Source organism: Vicugna pacos, chromosome 10 (genome assembly GCF_048564905.1).
Source record: "Vicugna pacos chromosome 10, VicPac4, whole genome shotgun sequence".
Taxonomy (NCBI): Eukaryota; Metazoa; Chordata; class Mammalia; order Artiodactyla; family Camelidae; genus Vicugna; species Vicugna pacos.
In genome coordinates, this window is record NC_132996.1 from 70861362 (window position 1) to 70878228 (window position 16867).

The following is a 16867-nucleotide window of genomic DNA, read 5'->3' on the forward strand; positions in this document are numbered from 1 at the left end:
CCTGTATTCTTTGAAAATGCCAGTGAAATGAAAGACAAAGAATTGCTTGAAGAGATAATGACATTCGGTGTGATACATGATCCGGGATTGAGGTGAAGGGGCATTGCCGTAAGGGACGTTATAGATACATGAATTGGCAGAAGTGGAGTGTGAACTATATAGTCTGTATGGGGCCGTTCATATGTTAACTTTGTGACTTTGACATGAGTACTGTGGTAGTGTTAAGAGAATATCCTTGTTCTGAAGATATACAAAGTGAACTATTTCAGGGGTTAAGGACATGATCGCTGCAGAAACTCAAAACGTTTGAGGGGTGTGTAGAGAGAGAGGGGTCGTACAGCAGCAGAGATAGTGATTAGTTGTGAATCTGGGTGAAGGCTCTGTGGGAGTTTCTTGAATTGTTCTGCAAGTTTACAATGAAAAGTTTTGTTTTGCTTTGTTTTGTTTTGTTTTGTTTTTTTAAAGATTGGAGTAAGAGTGGTTGGTTGGAGGCTGATGAGTGTGAGCTTTTCAGAAGAGTGACTAGTTGAGCTCCTTTGGTTGGGAAGTCCCCAGTGTCAGGATTTTCCTGTCTCTTTTTCTTGAAGTCAGTGATTAGAAGACACTTTGAGTCTTCAGCCTGGAACGTCAGAGTCCAGTGGGCAAATCTGGCTGAGGGTGGGTGGGCATTTGGGTGTGCCCGTGTCTCTGTGCCCTTTCTGCAGATCACACGGTCCCTCTGTTTTTAGTGTGGCAAGCCCATCTTCAGCTTTGCTGGCGTCATCTTCCTTTTTGGCTTCCTCCTGTCAACTGCCAGTTTGGGGAGGGACAGGAGAAGGCAAGGAAATTGAGGGATCTAAGGGTTCATTAAATAACTTTTTCTGTCAGTATTCCTTTTGCTCCCTTCTGGCACTCCTCTAACTTTGTTGGTCCTTGGGGTTGTGCCTTTAAAAAGCAAGACAGAACAACCCAAACAGTCCTTTTACTGTAGTTTTAGAGGCATTTCAGTGTGTTTAATATGCACTCTTTAACCCAGGAGTACTGCACTTCATTTTGTTTTCTGTGTCTACCTTTTGGTCTTGTTTCTCACGTTCTCACACTTTAGAATAACCACATGTTTTATTTTCAGTAGTGTTAGACCCACTTTTCCCCCTAACTAGTCTAAGTGAAAAGACTGAGCAATTAAACAAAGACCTTTTTCCAGAAAAGTGGATAATGTCTCAGCATAGTTGTTAGAGCTTAATAAGCACCTGGATTTGTAATGCTGTGAGCATGTTTGATAGCTGTTTTGTCTTTTGGCTTCCCTGGATGGGAGTGTGTGGCGTGGTGAGGCAGGCAGGTTGGTACAACTGCTGAGAGCCTCCGAGGGTCTGGAAGTGGGTGAAATGGGTGGTCTTGGCTGAGGGGAGAAAGGATTGCAAATCTGTTGCAGACCCTACAGCTATTCCAATTTAAGTGCTGTGTGTGTGTGGTCTATAACTTCATCAGATTTTAAAAGGGAGCTGGAACGCCTAACAGAATGGTTGTGTTGGGACTAGAATTACCCATGACATTTAAAATGCACTTTTTACACTAACCTAAGTTGGTCATGTCTAAGGACTGTGGTGTCACATGATCTGTTCTTAGAATTTAAAGGAAAAATTTAGGTGATCGATTACACTTTTTTCAAGTTTTTGTTCAAAAAACATTTAAATGGTGAAATGTTTTTAGAATCAAATATTCTCTTTATTTTAAACTAGGTTTGTGACTCTTCTTGTTGATTTTTGTTTCAACAAACGGTTAGTATTGTTTGTATTTGGTAGAATTTTATGGAACAAAAGCATTAAATGAGCGGCATTTATTTTGAGATGCCTTGTAGACTGCATCCTCCTAGGACTTCTGATTAGTATATTGTCCATGTGTGTTGGAGTCTTTTTCCACAGTATTTAGTTATGAATGAAGTGCCCTCAAAAACCGTTTAAGTTTATAGTCTTTTCATGTGTAACATTTGGTTAATTCACATTAGAGACAAGATTTGGCTACAGCTAGGACTTCAGTGAACTTAACATTCTGCTCAAAATTCCGAGTAAGTTATGATTGTTTAAAGGTATTACATGAGGCTACTTGGGTGCATTTAGAGGGAGATACCTTTAAAATTTGTTTTAGTGTTTTAAAGTATGGTACCCTTGCAGTTAACTCTATGTTGGATGAGAATATCATTGATGTTTTCATAAGATAAAAGATAAGCATATGTATTTTTTCTTATTTATTCACTGATAGCTCTCTTAAGACGACTCTGTTTCTGGGTTATTTTATTAAGTGTAGGATAAAAGCTTAGGTAGAGGGATGACAGTGCCTTTTTCCTCTTGTCACATAGAAAAAAATTCAATTAACTAGAACTTTTCAGTCCTCTGAGGTACAGTTCTGTGTGGACCAGCGCTCATCAGACCAAAAGAGAACATGTTGTGATTATATGCTCTTTTTTTTTCTTCATAGGAGAGCTTCTGTTTCATGCCCACCACCCCGCTTTATTCCTGCTAATGTGCTAATGCAATAAATTGGAAGACAACTGTTGCCAGGATAACCTGTAATGGGCAAGGAGCTACAGAGAAGAAAACATTTCTTTTAATTTTTAAACTTGGTTTGAAAGGTAAGGTCATCAAGGTTATGAAGTTTCCTTCCATGAGTTACATCAAGGAGAGCAGTTTTCTGTCATGAGACGAGGGAGTCTAGGTGGACCAGATCTAGCTCATCTCTGAGCCAGATACCACATGGTTCTGTGGCACTGTGGTATTTTTAGGAAGTTAAACAGCAGCCTCTGTAGTTTGCTCAGGTGTGTCTTGGAATCTGTAGCAACCATGGGATTCCCAGTTTTCCATGGGGTGGGGGGTTTAGGGGGTGGACTGGGCCTTAAGGACCAGACAGGCCTTGCAAGCTAAAGTAGCATGCCAGAGAAAGACTGCTAGCAGAGACCCAGCGCTGCTTCTAGGTCATCTGGCTCGCTCTCGCTCTCGCTCTCGCTCTCGCTCTCGCTCTGTGTGAGTGTGTGAGAGAGAGGTTTTTGTTTTACACTAGCCAAAGGGCATCTGGCTTCTGGCCAGCCACCTGACTCTTGAGTTTTAATTGCTATCAGTTTGGAACTCTTTACTGAAATTTTTTGTTTGTTTGCTTGTTTGTGTGTGTGTGAGGGGGGGCAGTAATTAGGTTTATTTATTTATTTATTTTAATGGAGGTACTGGAGGTTGAACCCAGGACCTCATGAATGCTAAGCATGCCCTCTACCACTGAGTTATACCCTCCCCCACTGAAGTTTTTTTATTAAAGACCAGAGGTTTACTTTGCATATTTGACTTTTGGGTTGGTTGGCATTTAATAGAAAGTGGCCCAGTAGGACCTTTTTGGGAACACGCACGCATTCTTTTTTTTTTTTTAACATTTTTTTATTGATTTATAATCATTTTACAATGTTGTGTCAAATTCCAGTGTTCAGCACAATTTTTCAGTCATTCATGGACATATACACACTCATTTTCACATTTTTTTCTCTGTGAGTTATCATAACATTTTGTGTATATTTCCCTGTGCTATACAGTGTAATCTTGTTTATCTATTCTACAATTTTGAAATCCCAGTCTATCCCTTCCCACCCTCTACCCCCCTGGTAACCACAAGTCTGTATTCTCTGTCCATGAGTCTATTTCTGTCCTGTATTTATGCTTTGTTTTTGTTTGTTTGTTTGTTTTTGTTTTTGTTTTTTAGATTCCACATATGAGCGATCTCATATGGTATTTTTCTTTCTCTTTCTGGCTTACTTCACTTAGAATGACATTCTCCAGGAGCATCCATGTTGCTGCAAATGGCATTATGTTGTCGGTTTTTATGGCTGAGTAGTATTCCATTGTATAAATATACCACCTCTTCTTTATCCAGTCACCTGTTGATGGACATTTAGGCTGTTTCCATGTTTTGGCTATTGTAAATAGTGCTGCTATGAACATTGGGGTGCAGGTGTCATCCTGAAGTAGATTTCCTTCTGGATACAAGCCCAGGAGTGGGATTCCTGGGTCATACGGTAAGTCTATTCCTAGTCTTTTGAGGAATCTCCACACTGTTTTCCATAGTGGCTGCACCAAACTGCATTCCCACCAGCAGTGTAGGAGGGTTCCCCTTTCTCCACAGCCTCTCCAGCATTTGTCATTTGTGGATTTTTGAATGACGGCCATTCTGACTGGTGTGAGGTGATACCTCATTGTAGTTTTGATTTGCATTTCTCTGATAATTAGTGATATTGAACATTTTTTCATATGCTTTTTGATCATTTGTATGTCTTCCTTAGAGAATTGCTTGTTTAGGTCTTTTGCCCATTTTTGGATTGGGTTGTTTATTTTTTTCTTATTGAGTCGTATGAGCTGCTTATATATTCTGGAGATCAAGCCTTTGTCGGTTTCACTTGCAAAAATTTTCTCCCATTCTGTAGGTTTTCTTCTTGTTTTATTTCTTCTGGTTTCCTTTGCTCTGCCGAAGCTTGTAAGTTTCATTAGGTCCCATTTGTTTATTCTTGCTTTTATTTCTTCTAGGAGAAAATTTTTGAAATGTATGTCAGATAATGTTTTGCCTATGTTTTCCTCTAGGAGGTTTATTGTATCTTGTCTTATGTTTAAGTCTTTAATCCATTTTGAGTTGATTTTTGTATATGGTGTAAGGGAGTGTTCTAGCTTCATTGTTTTACATGCTGCTGTCCAGTTTTCCCAACACCATTTGCTGAAGAGACTGTCTTTATTCCATTGTATATTCTTGCCTCCTTTGTCGAAGATTAGTTGACCAGAGGTTTGTGGGTTCATTTCTGGGCTCTCTGTTCTGTTCCATTGGTCCATATGTCTGTTTTGGTACCAATACCATGCTGTCTTGATGACTGTAGCTCTATAGTATTGTCTGAAGTCTAGGAGAGTTCTTTCTTTCTCTTCAGTAATGCTTTAGCAATTCTAGGTCTTTGATGGTTCCATATAAATTTTATTATGATTTGTTCTAGTTCTGTGAAATATGTCCTGGGTAATTGAATAGGGATTGCATTAAATCTGTAGATTGCCTTGGGCAGTGTGACCATTTTAACAATATTGATTCTTCCAATCCAAGAGCATGGAGTATCTTTCCATTTTTTAAAGTCTTCTTTAATTTCCTTCATCAATGGTTTATAGTTTTCTGTGTATAATTCTTTCACCTCCTTGGTTAGATTTATTCCCAGATAAGATAGTTTATTACTTTGGGTGCTATTTTAAAGGGGATTGTTTCTTTACTTTCTTTTTCTGTTGATTTATCGTTAGTGTAAAGAAATGCAACTGATTTTTGAACATTAATTTTGTAACCTGCTACCTTGCTGAATTCTTCAATCAGCTCTAGTAGCTTTTGTGTGGACCTTTTAGGGTTTTCTATATATAGTAACATGTCGTCAGCATATAATGACACTTTTACCTCTTCTTTTCCAATTTGGATCCCTTTTATTTCTTTCTCTTGCCTGATTGCTGTGGCTAGGACTTCCAGGACTATGTTGAATAGGAGTGGTGATAGTGGGCATCCTTGTCTTGTCCCAGATTTTAGTGGGAAGCTTTTGAGTTTTTCACCGTTGAGAACTATGCTGGCTGTAGGTTTGTCATATATAGCTTTTATTATGTTGAGATATGTTCCCTCTATACCCACTTTGGCGAGAGTTTTTATCATAAATGGATGTTGAATTTTATCAAATGCTTTTTCTGCATCGATTGAGATGATCATGTGGTTTTTGTCCTTTTTCTTGTTGATGTGATGTATTACATTGATTGATTTGCGTATGTTGAACCAGCCTTGTGTCCCTGGGATGAACCCCACTTGGTCATGATGTATAATCTTTTTTATGTGTTGTTGGATTCTATTTGCTAAAATTTTGGTGAGGATTTTGGCGTCTATGTTCATCAGTGACATTCTTAATCCAGTTTCATTTGCTCCATAGTATCTCGAGGAGGAGGTGCGCGTACACCATTTAATCATCTGCCTTTCAGGCTTCGTTATCTCAGGAGATACTATAGCTGTTCTGTTGTAACAGCTCTCAGTTTGTAATCCCCTGGCCAGCATCTTTCCTAGGTGGTATACCACTTTGTATATGGTCTCTTCCACCTCCACCCCTTTGTGAATGACTCTCCTCAACACCCCCTTCTGCTTACACAGTCAAGTGCCAGCTCTTATACAGAGGTTCTCATCTAAATCTTCTGACTTGTCAAGCTTTTATCTCCATGTTATTCTGTATAAATCCTGACAAGGAGAATTCCCTTTCAGTGGTCATTCACCTCTTGGCACCTTGTTACATATAGGTTTTTTTTGTTTGTTTGTTTGTTTTTTGGCTCATGGAGCCCAGTTCTTTTTCTCCGCCATGGGGTGTGCTCTAACCCCTTGGGTAGGGCTTCTTTTGTTGCTGTTGTTTGGTTTGGTTGGTTGGATTTTTCTATTTCTTTGTTTGATGATTTTTTGTATATAGGAATCTTAAGTATATGCAGTCACCTCATAATTTTTCTGTATGACTTAGCCAGTTAGGTAATCTTTTATGGTATCTTGATTTCAGATTGTGCTTGCATTTATAGAGCCCTTACTAAGTGCCAGGAATTGTACTAAGTGCTGTTATATTTTCTTTCTTTTTATACTTTTTCATTTTATAATACATCAGTACATAGTCTGCATAGGTAAATAGTTTAAATAGTCAAATGGTATCACAAAATTTATAACAGAAAATGACAACCATCTCCTTCATCTTTCCTATCCTGTCTCCTCCTCATCCTTGAATTACTCACTAGGTGCTACTACCTTCATCTTTTAGCTGTTTCTTATATTTATTTATTTCCACATTTCTAAATCATATAATACGTATAGGTAGCAGTTTCTAATCTGTCTTACTTCTAACCATGAAGGTGAAGGTTTAGCTCTTATGTGCATAGCTCTTTCCCTCTCTCATCTCCTAACATAGTTAAAGCACAGCTTTGGTTAAGATCGGTAATAAAAATGTGTATATTTTGGTTAATTAGTCCCTAAATCTCTGACCGAATTTTTAAAAAATTCTTCTCAACATGGTAACATACCTCTGGCAATACACTTCCTTGAACATGTCCTTTCCAGAGCCCTCTGCCTCATGGGTTACTCCGGACTAGTTCCTCTTGACTTTCTCTGTAGCTGCAGGTGTCCCCCTTCTGGGAGTCGTCTGTGTTTCTGGGTGTGTCGTAGCCCTGGTCTCATGTTTTCTGGGTCTTCCCTCAAGGCTTATTGCCGTGCTTTGGTGAAGCCTATTCTCCAGCAGCTTCCTGAAGAAATAAATCTTTCAGACCTTCCATGTCTGAAAATGTTTTTTTCTAGAATATTGAGGAAACTGATGTCATTTTGATTTCCAGTCCTTTCATAAGTATTTTTTTTCTCACTAGAAAAGTTTAAATACTCTTCTTTATCTCTGATACCATGGACTTTCACACTGTCTTAAAGGATCTTTTACACCTCAGTGTGATGGCCTGTGCAGGTCCTAAGAGTTAGTCGCATCTTTATGCTCTGAGAAAAAAACATTTTTATGATAAGAGAGGATGGTGGTAGATTATAATATGTTCTAAAATTTCTGTTACTTAGATGTTGGACTTCCTGAATTGTTTCTCCATTTTATATCTTTTCATAAAATTTTTGGCCTTCTCATTGACTGTTTGACTGTTACTTCCTTTTCTTTGTCCTCTGTTGTTGTTTTAATAGAGCTTCCGGAGAATTGGGGAGTTGTGTGGATTTCAGCTCACTAAACATCTGGAAGTTTGCATAATCCTTTTTCTGTTTTCTTGTTGAGACTCCATGTCAGCCCACATGTCACCATGCCTTTTATATCAAATAGACTTTGAAGAAATTCATAAAACAACATGGTGATCACTTAGGATAGCCTTCTTCTCCAGAATGGAGAGTTCTCTGCCCTTGTCCTTGTAGAGAATCATCCAGGCTTTGCCAGAGCGCCTCCAGCCTCAGGGCCTTGATGTGTTCCTCACCTTTGTCAGGTTCCTGCTTCTGCTGCTCACAAATGATCTGTACTTTTCACTCTTTGGCTCTTTATTCTTGGGAGCTATACATGGTAGTATAAAAGAGCTTTAAGATATTCAGAGCTGGTTATCTTTTCCTCCAAGTGGTGAGTCCTTCTGCCACCCTGGTCCTCTTTGGGCGCTGTGCGGTGGGCAGTCCCTCCATCCTCACCAGAACAGGGTATGAAGCTGCCTGGCGTGAGGTGACCAGCGCAGGGAAGAAGGCTGCAGCAGAGTTAGTATCTCCTGTGGTCCTAGACACGATTAATCTGTGGCTACGGTCTGAGATAACTTGCTTATTAGTCACAGCATAATATAACTTTATATTGAGCTTATAATTAACTAAAATCTTTGGACTTGTTTCTTTCTTCACTTTTAACAGTTTATTATACCTGGCCTAGTGCCCCCCTCAACCCCTCAATATATTTTTCAGTTTTTATTTTACTTCAGTCCTTTATTTTAAAAGGACTTTGCAATTATCCATGTTAAGTAAATTTGTCTTGGTTTCATCATATCAAACAGTTTTTTGAATGCTGATTCGCTCGTGTTTTCTGTGCATTTTGACAAGCCTGTGGCATCCTGGCCAATCAGCTGATAGCCACTGGCCCTCAGAGCGAAGCTGCTCCCTTGTCCCCAACCATTCTCAGGCTGAGCTGCCCAGCCGGCTTGTCTGTTAGATGACCCTGCCCTGCACACGAAGACCTGGGGTTCCCATTCGTGAGTGTGTCCCAAGATTACATTAGGCTGCTACGGTTTCCCTTCTGCAGGCTGCCCTAGGACTGGCTTGTGCTCTTGATTACTGCTGCTGTGACATTTGCTCAGCCACTGTCCCTGCACCAGTCCTGTGGCATGCACTGTAATGGGAAGAGTGCAGACTTCGGAGCTCAACAGATCTGAGTTTGGGTCCCAGCTGGCTAGGATATTTGCTAGCTGTGGTCTTTGTTAGGTCATCTGACCTCTCGGAGTCTTAGTTTTTTCATCTGCAAATGAGAACAAAACCTTGAAGGGTTGTTTTGAGGTACAGATAATGTATCTAAAAGCATCAGGCCCAGGGTCTGGCATATGATAGGCACTTAATAATTGTGAGCTGCTGTTAGTCATTTTTCTGCCTTTAATAGAAAGTTGCTGTATCAACAGTTACTGTTACTGTGGAACAGCCAGAAGAGACTGAAGACTTTTTCGTAAGGAGCTGTAGAGACCTTGAGCACTGCTCACTTCTCATGTGCTGCACTGCACTTTTGTTCCTGAGCAGAAGCTCAGCAGTTCATGAACCTGCTTTTCCTTTTCTTGCACATACTGGTGAAACATTTATGAAGGAAAGCACTTCCTGGAGGTTACCAGTTTATTACTGCTGGTCTAGGGACTGTTGAGGTAGCCCTGAGTGCTTTATGATCATACATGTTCGGATTAAAGTTCGCTGGACAAGGAAGGTTGAAGGTTAAAAAGAAGTTGGGGGAGGTACTTTTAAAAGATTTTTGTGAACAACCTGCCACTTCTGTGTTCTACTACAGAATTGGTTATAACTCCAAATTAACCAGGATAGTTAGGTCATTCTTAATCTGAAGCCTGTTTCTTACTGGCCTTTTTTCAGAGGATCTCAGTATGTCTAGTTTGTATCTGATTTGGAAAGGCTGTTCTCTTTGGGCATCTTGTCTGTAACAGGTGTATGAATACACAGGTGGCCCCTGTCACTTGTTTCAAGTTGGTTGGCTCAAAAACTGTGTATAACTGGCTTTTACTTTGTGAAAATGTGGGTGAGTTGGATTTTCCAAGTCTTTCCCCGACCTTGTGTTAGTATAGAGTTCTCTTCTAGCTGTGCGGTTTCCCCTCATTCTTGGCCTAGATAGGACCTCCCTGTAGTTTTAGATTAGAAACTGTTTTGGGGTGTTTCAGATAACAGCCGTTCTAATCACATCATATTTCCTCTTGCTCTCCAGTTACATGTCACTTCTTTGTGATGTTTGAATCAGATTTGTTGACAGCTCATAAGAATTTTCTGATTTGACTTTCATCAAGCTCTCTTACCCATGCCATCCCTTTCAGCATGTGTGCGTGTACACACATGCACAGAGTAGACACTTAGATCTAGCTGGGTTTTCCTTGTGTTACTGCTTTGATCTCTAATAAGGCTCCTGGCGAAAACCTGATTTCCATTGTGTTATCCTCATTACTTGTCTTTTTTCTTTCCAACTCCTTAGTCTCACTTTAAAAAAAACAAGCGCAAAAACAAAACTTCATTCTCAGTATAAATAAGTCATACTTTGCATATACTTATATTGAAGTTTTTGAAGTTGTGAAAATTATTCACACAAATTCATGTGCATTTGCGTTTTCATAATGAGAATTTGTAGAGGAACAAACACTTTATGTACTTGCTTTAGTGTGGACTCCGGGACAAAAGTGAGGCTGGCTTTCTCTTGATTGGCAGGTGGCTTTTTAAATATAAAAGCGAAGTGGGCGATTTAAGATCTCACCTCTCCCTGTTCGTAGCATCTTAGAAATACATTTGGAGTAAGCCCCAGGGCATGGGTAGGCATTTGCTTTTTGAGGGGCCTGTATTTCCCAGGTAGCTCAGAATTCTAGAGGCAAGCCAGAAATTTGTATCATCTGATACTGAAATACAGGTAGGAATGAAGAAAACATGAAGACTTTGAGGAATTTTGTTTGAAATTGGAGGAGGGATAGTAATTTAATGTGAAATCTGTTAGGGAATAATAATTTTCAAAATAGAGGCTGTTGCAGGGTCTCACCGTCTTCTGTGAGTCCTTAAAATGGTCTCTGGATCTCTTTCTGTGGCCCATCCCTCTCCAGCCCCTCTTTGACGTTTCTGACAGTATGTAGACTGTGGATCTGATCTTGTTGCTATTTGTCTTGCCTTACCTGACTTCACTGTTCATGTCTTAGCCTGGCGTGTGGTACCTGCAGTGTCCCTCCCTGGTGCTCTTGTCCCCAGCACTCCCTTCCCTATCCTGCATTTCAGTCCTGTTCAAATACGTGGCCATTCCTAGAACAGGTTTAGACCTCTTCCCTCTCTTGGCCTCTGTGGGAGTATGTCCATTGAAAATGGGCTTGCCACAGCTTAAATTTCATCTCCTCAATGTTGTTCCCTCCTACTTCTATTCAGAATCATTTCTTTCTGTATACTTTGTTTCGTCTTTGCTATAGCTATTTGAATGTACGTCTGTTGCAGTTAGAACTCACTGGGTCCTCTTTGCTCCTGCAGCAAGCCTGTGCTGCTGCACTGTGCACTCACGCATGGCTGTTTGAGATGTGGCCTTGTGTTGCCTGACCGTTTCCTAGTGCCCTCCCAAAGGCTCTTCTTGTCATCAGGACCTTCTCCTGCTGTGAATTTCCTGAAGCTACTGGGTCTACCAGTCGCCTGTGCTTGCAGGCTTACTTCTCCTGGCCCAGAATACTGCTTGCTTCCGAAATACCTACTGAACCTTACCTATTTTTCAAGGCCTAGCTCAGGCCTTGTGTGTAATGAAGTGTTTTCTGGCCAGTCTCCCCTCCATTGAGCTCCCTTTCTACAGAACAAGCTTGGAGTTTGCCTTTCGTTTTCTGTGTTTTCTGTTAGTGTTACTGTGTTCTTTGGGGGCAGGCACCATTTATCGTATTACTCCTGCGTTCGTCGATACAGCGTGTATTAGTGCTTTGAAAGTACCTGTTGATTAATATAGTGCACAGTAAATGGATTTGACTCTTATTTACTATTCTCAAAGAAAAACTGAAATAGCAAAGAAGTTTCATATTAAAACTGGGAAAGAGTCTGTAATGTCTGGGTGGTAGAAAGTTGATTGCTTTTGGCATGTTCTTCGGAAGAAGCAGTTGTAGAGCAAATACAATAACACTGTCTCTGGGTTTGTACTGCCCTTTACTCTAAAGAAATTTGTTATCTGTAATAGACACTCTGATACTTGATTTGATTAGTCCAGCCTTTGGGTGGGGGTGAGGGGGCGACCATGTGAAATGGATACCTTTGCTAAGAATGGAGAAGCAGATACCGGGTAGGCTTCCTGGGCCTTTGTGATCATTTTCCATAGTTCTTAAAGAGAACTGCCTGCAAAGGCCAACAGTTACTTCTTCTCTGTGTTCCATGTTCTGCCTCTTCGTGTGAAAATTATAATGTTCGCCTAGGCATTGAGCTTTGCTGTTAGGGGGAATAGTTTATCGTTAACTTATAACACAGAGGTGACCTCCCTTTAGAGTGGCTCTGCCTTCTACTATTTATAGATTCTTTCCTCTCTGTCCCCTTCCTAGTGGTGTACTGCTTTCAGTGAGTGAGCAACCACCAACCCCTCTTGGGCTCAACAGTTCCCCATTTGGATCTTGTCAGATGCTGCCTAGCTAAGTTCCCTGCATACCTCGATCCAAGCCCAGGGGTCCTGAGACTCCAGGTGTCTGGACACTGGCAGGAGTAGGTGAGCCAGTAAGAACAGCCTTTCAGCAGCTCAGTTTGCTCAATACATCTTGTTCTCAGGCAGCTCGTAAACTCAGCCAGAGGTTTGGGGTAAACATGTCTGCTGCTCGTGGAATAAGCAGGTGGTTTTGAATCTAAATGGAGACTGTGAGGACTCAGTGTTCTCCAGAACAAGGGGGGAGTCTGGTTTTTTTGTTTGTTTGTTTTTACATTAATCAAACATCATTGTTTCCCAACATGCTTAAGTTACCTAGGCATTTTTTTTTCTTCTTCATAATAGTTTTGCAGTGACTTAGAAAATGAAATAAATTCCCAGAGACATGCACCTGTTTTAAAATTTGGCCAAGTATGTCTGTACCAGTAGTGAGCCACTTGTGGCCCTCCTGATTTTAAGATGTAGCCTTCTCCGTTATCACAAAGTGAAGAATTTGAAAACTTACCTTTTATTTCTATATATATTCCTAGATATTAGAGGCTAAAAACCAGTTCTAGTATTTTTGTGACCTATTTTTTTAAATTGACGAATGTCCAACATACACACAAGAGTAAACATGTTTCTCATGTATGTTTATATTTTAGAAGGAAGGAAACATGGCCCATAACCTCTCCCCCTCACTCCGCGTTGACTCTTGTGTGGAAAAGATGATGATTAACTCCTGACTTTGGCTGTGGAAGGAGATGGGGAGGCTATTTTAGTACCAGGAGAGAAACTTGGAATCATAACTGTAGCAATCATATAATTAGAGCTGTCATGGCCACATGTGACTCTTGAGCACTTGAAAAGTGGCTGGCCCAAGTTGCCATGTGCTATAAAATGTCAGAGCATCCAGATTTTGAAGACTAGCGTCTAAAGAATTACATGTTGAAGTAATGATGTTTAGATGTGTGAGGTTAAATACACATTTAAAATTAATTTTACTAGTTTCCTTTTTACTTTTTGGTGTGGCTACTAGAAAATTTAAACTTACATGTGGCTCACGTGGTGCCTCGAGTGTGATTTCTACCAGCGCCAGCTTGGGCGATGGGTGGAGCCAGTTCGGTTCCAACAGTGGTGAGAGGAGGCCTCGAGGCAGTGCTGCAGGTGGACTTGAGGTGTACAGGAATTGGAACTTGGGCGATGTGTTCGCTGCTTTTGTATAAGGTCATGAAAAAATCTTTATTACAGATACTCCCTTCATGGCACATTTTAAAGAAATAGTATTAAAAATTTATAATACATTTTGTTGTCTTAAAGCGTTTCCCGTGTGTTCTCTTAGGTGGAAGCAGTGGCTTCTTGTTTCTGTAGTTTGTGCTCCTTACTTTAGGTAACTGCAGCTGTTTAAACTGGAAGCATGTTACACAGGTTACTGCAAGACTGGAGCATGAGAGGAAGTATTCACTTAGGATGTGGGATCTGGGGATTCCAGTGGGGCAGGTTACGGAATGGTATGGATACATACAGCTGGCTTCCTGGGTGCGCGCGCGGCCATGCCGTCTTGTGGGGTCCCCACGCCCAGACACATCTGCTTGAATGCTTAACATTGCTGTCCTGAGATTCTTCATAATCTTTGAATCTGTTTTTGAATCTTTGAATCTTTTGCCCTGGGCCCAGCCAGTCCTGGATATCACAGTTGGGATAGCAGTGTGTAGACTTGGGGTTTTGCAGAACACCGTTTATCCTACTTGGATAGAAAATTGCCAGATTTAGGCAGAGTTAGGAGTAGGGGATTTTGAATTTTAAATTCATTGAAGTTCTTCCTTGTCATTTCCAGTTTCCTGCTCATTTGTAGGTATGACCATCAGCAGTTTCTCTCTCCAGAGTTCCAGTAGTTTATTTTTCAGTGTGTTCATGGTGTCATTTCTTCTGGGCTCCTGTTGGAAAGTGATATGTTCTGCTCTGCTTCTGTCACATTGAAAGAAAACCCACTAATGTCAGTTTATCCACAGGGAGCTTCTGAAATAAATAACACAGTCATGTGTTTGCATGGTATGCTTTTCCTCTATTTCCCATGGTTATGTAATTATTTTGAATATACTTACTGCAGTTTATTACAAATGATCAGCAGTGGTTTAAGCCCAGGACAGCAGCATCTGGGAACTTGCTAGAGATGCACAGTCTGGGCCTGATCCCTGCTTTCCTGAATCAGAGTGTGAGACTGTGTTTTAATCAGACCCCTAGGTGTTTCCATGCCCATGAAAGTGTGGAAAGGCGTGGTTTACAGCTTGCCGACTCCGATGTGTTTACTGCACAGGAGGTTCCAGTTGCTGAGTGCCTGTGCGTTCCAGCTACCAGACCGGGCCTTTCTCATCAGCTACTCACAGCCCGTTTACTTGGTGAGAGTATTGAGGCTAGAAAGGGGAGGTAGTTTTCCTGAGGATTCAGGAGCAGCCAGTAGAGGAGCTGGCATTGGAATTCAGGTCTGTTTAGATGCGTAATAGTCCTACCAAGAGTTGAGGAGAAAATGATGTTTATTGGTTGTAGGTGGTTTACATAAACCACAGTTGGGCCTTGTGGGATATGCTCTACCAGCAGGGCCTTGTCGTAATCTACAGAGGGCATATTCCACGGAGGGACAGGCCTTCTCATACCTGTTGCAAATGATTTAACCACATCTCCATACCAGTTCCTGTGTCAGAGAGACAAGGTAGCACCTTTTCTCTCAGAAACAAAGTGACGCTGCTTGACTGCTTTTGAAATAAAAGTACTGTGGCTCAGATTTTGCTTCCAAGAAGGAAGGTATTTTAGTAATTTCGGAGGACCTTTAATTAAAGCAGTTGATCTAAGATGAGTAAATTTGTGGATCCTTTGATTCTATTTTGTGCATATATGGTGGTAATTTACACTTGTGTCTTAAGTTAATTGGAAGGCAGAGCATAGCAGAGGTTGTCACCTCCGTGGCACCAAGTAATGGTTAACTCCTCCCACGTCCTCTTCAGCTCTTTTGGAGAAAACCCTATTTTCAGGCTGCCTAATCCAATTTGCAAAATAACTCTAGGATTTTGCAGAAAGGTGGAGGATAGTTCTGGTTTTATCGTTTTCCCCCTTTGTCAATATTGATTTAAAAGGCTATAATTTGGTTTGTAAAAAATTGTATTTCCTCTTATGTCTAAATCCTTCTGAGTGCAGCTAGGGTAGCAATTTTAAAGTGTATTTGTGTTTACTAAAAATGAGCTGTTGACGTTCTGACTCTTTTCAGTTTTTCTGAGTATCTTAGAGTAGTTACAGTATTAAAAGAACTCCATTCTACCTCCTGGCCCTGGGCAGTTGAACTTTGAAACTGTTAGTTCATACCTAGCTTGATTCTACTTCAGAGGGCACAAGTTAGGGCCAGGCCAGAGGTAACTAATTTACTAGTGCTGTTCGTTTCCAGTCCAGTTTGCTGTTTGGCTAAAAGATAAAATGTTTGCTTAAGGAGACTACTGTGGTTATATTTTATTTTTAAGTTTGTAGTACACCTACCCAATTTAAAGAAAATGTACTGTGGAAATGTATATTTCAAAGTGTTCTGATTTGAAAAGGTGCTATTCTGATTTAGGATAGTGGAAAGTAAAAGGAGTTGGGCATTTTAAAAGATAGTTGCTCAAGAATTCCTTTTCTTGTGTTTAAAAAAGTATAATAAAACAAGAAGTTGTGGGCTCGGGAGATCAGAGGAGCTGATTGGTCAGGTAGGCCATCCTCCTGGAGCACCCGGTCCAGGTTGGGACGGCTCATCGTAACACAGCCCAGGGTAGCCTCTCAGGTCAGCAGGCAGTTTTCTTACACATGGTGACCTGGGGATGGAGGCACCTTCCATTTTTCAGCTCTGCTGTCCCTTAGGGCCCTTTTTGTCATCAGCATCCAGCCACATGCAGGGGAGAGCTCATGAAAGTTTTTATGGCTCACAGCCTATTAGAAAAAAAACTTTGTCACGTGATCATACTTACCTGCCCAAGAATTTGGGTATGTGGTCTAGGTGAGTGCATGAGGGAGAATGGGTCTGGTAGACAGTCCCGCCTGGCACCATGTGGCTGCATCCCTCCAGGCAGGCGGTGGGGACTGGGGGGTAGGTGCCTGTGTGGGTGCAGAGATAGCAGACAGGAATGTTAGTGGGTACTCTCTCCTCTTGAGCAAGGGACGCTAAACTTTTTCTATAAAGGACCAGATAGTAAATGTGCAGGCCACATATGGTCACTGTTGCATATTCTCTTTTCCTTAAATAGCCCTTTAAAAGCCATCAAAACCATTCTTAGCTTGCAGGCTCTGGGCTGGATTTGGTCGGTGGGCCATAGTTTGTCAACACCTGCTGTTATTTCATGACTACTAATTATCAGTTTTTTCCTGTATATCCAGTATGTAATAAGTTACCTTTATAAGACTAAAATTTTGAAAGTCTGTTTTTATTTGAGGCAGATATGAATGATTATATCCCAATCCATATTTTAGAAGTAGACATTCATAGTTTTCACTTGA

At 40.9% G+C, this 16867-nt stretch overlaps 1 protein-coding gene across 10 annotated transcripts in view; it reads left to right on the plus strand.

Annotated features, from left to right (window-relative positions):
• Positions 1–16867, plus strand: part of PPP6R3 (protein phosphatase 6 regulatory subunit 3) — a 116326-nt gene that overhangs the window by 32964 nt on the left and 66495 nt on the right. For all 10 annotated transcript variants that reach the window (XM_072970465.1, XM_072970471.1, XM_072970472.1 and 7 more), the window contains one exon: positions 2455–2608. The gene's annotated coding sequence lies outside the window, so the exon portion shown is untranslated. The remainder of the gene's footprint in view (positions 1–2454; positions 2609–16867) is intronic.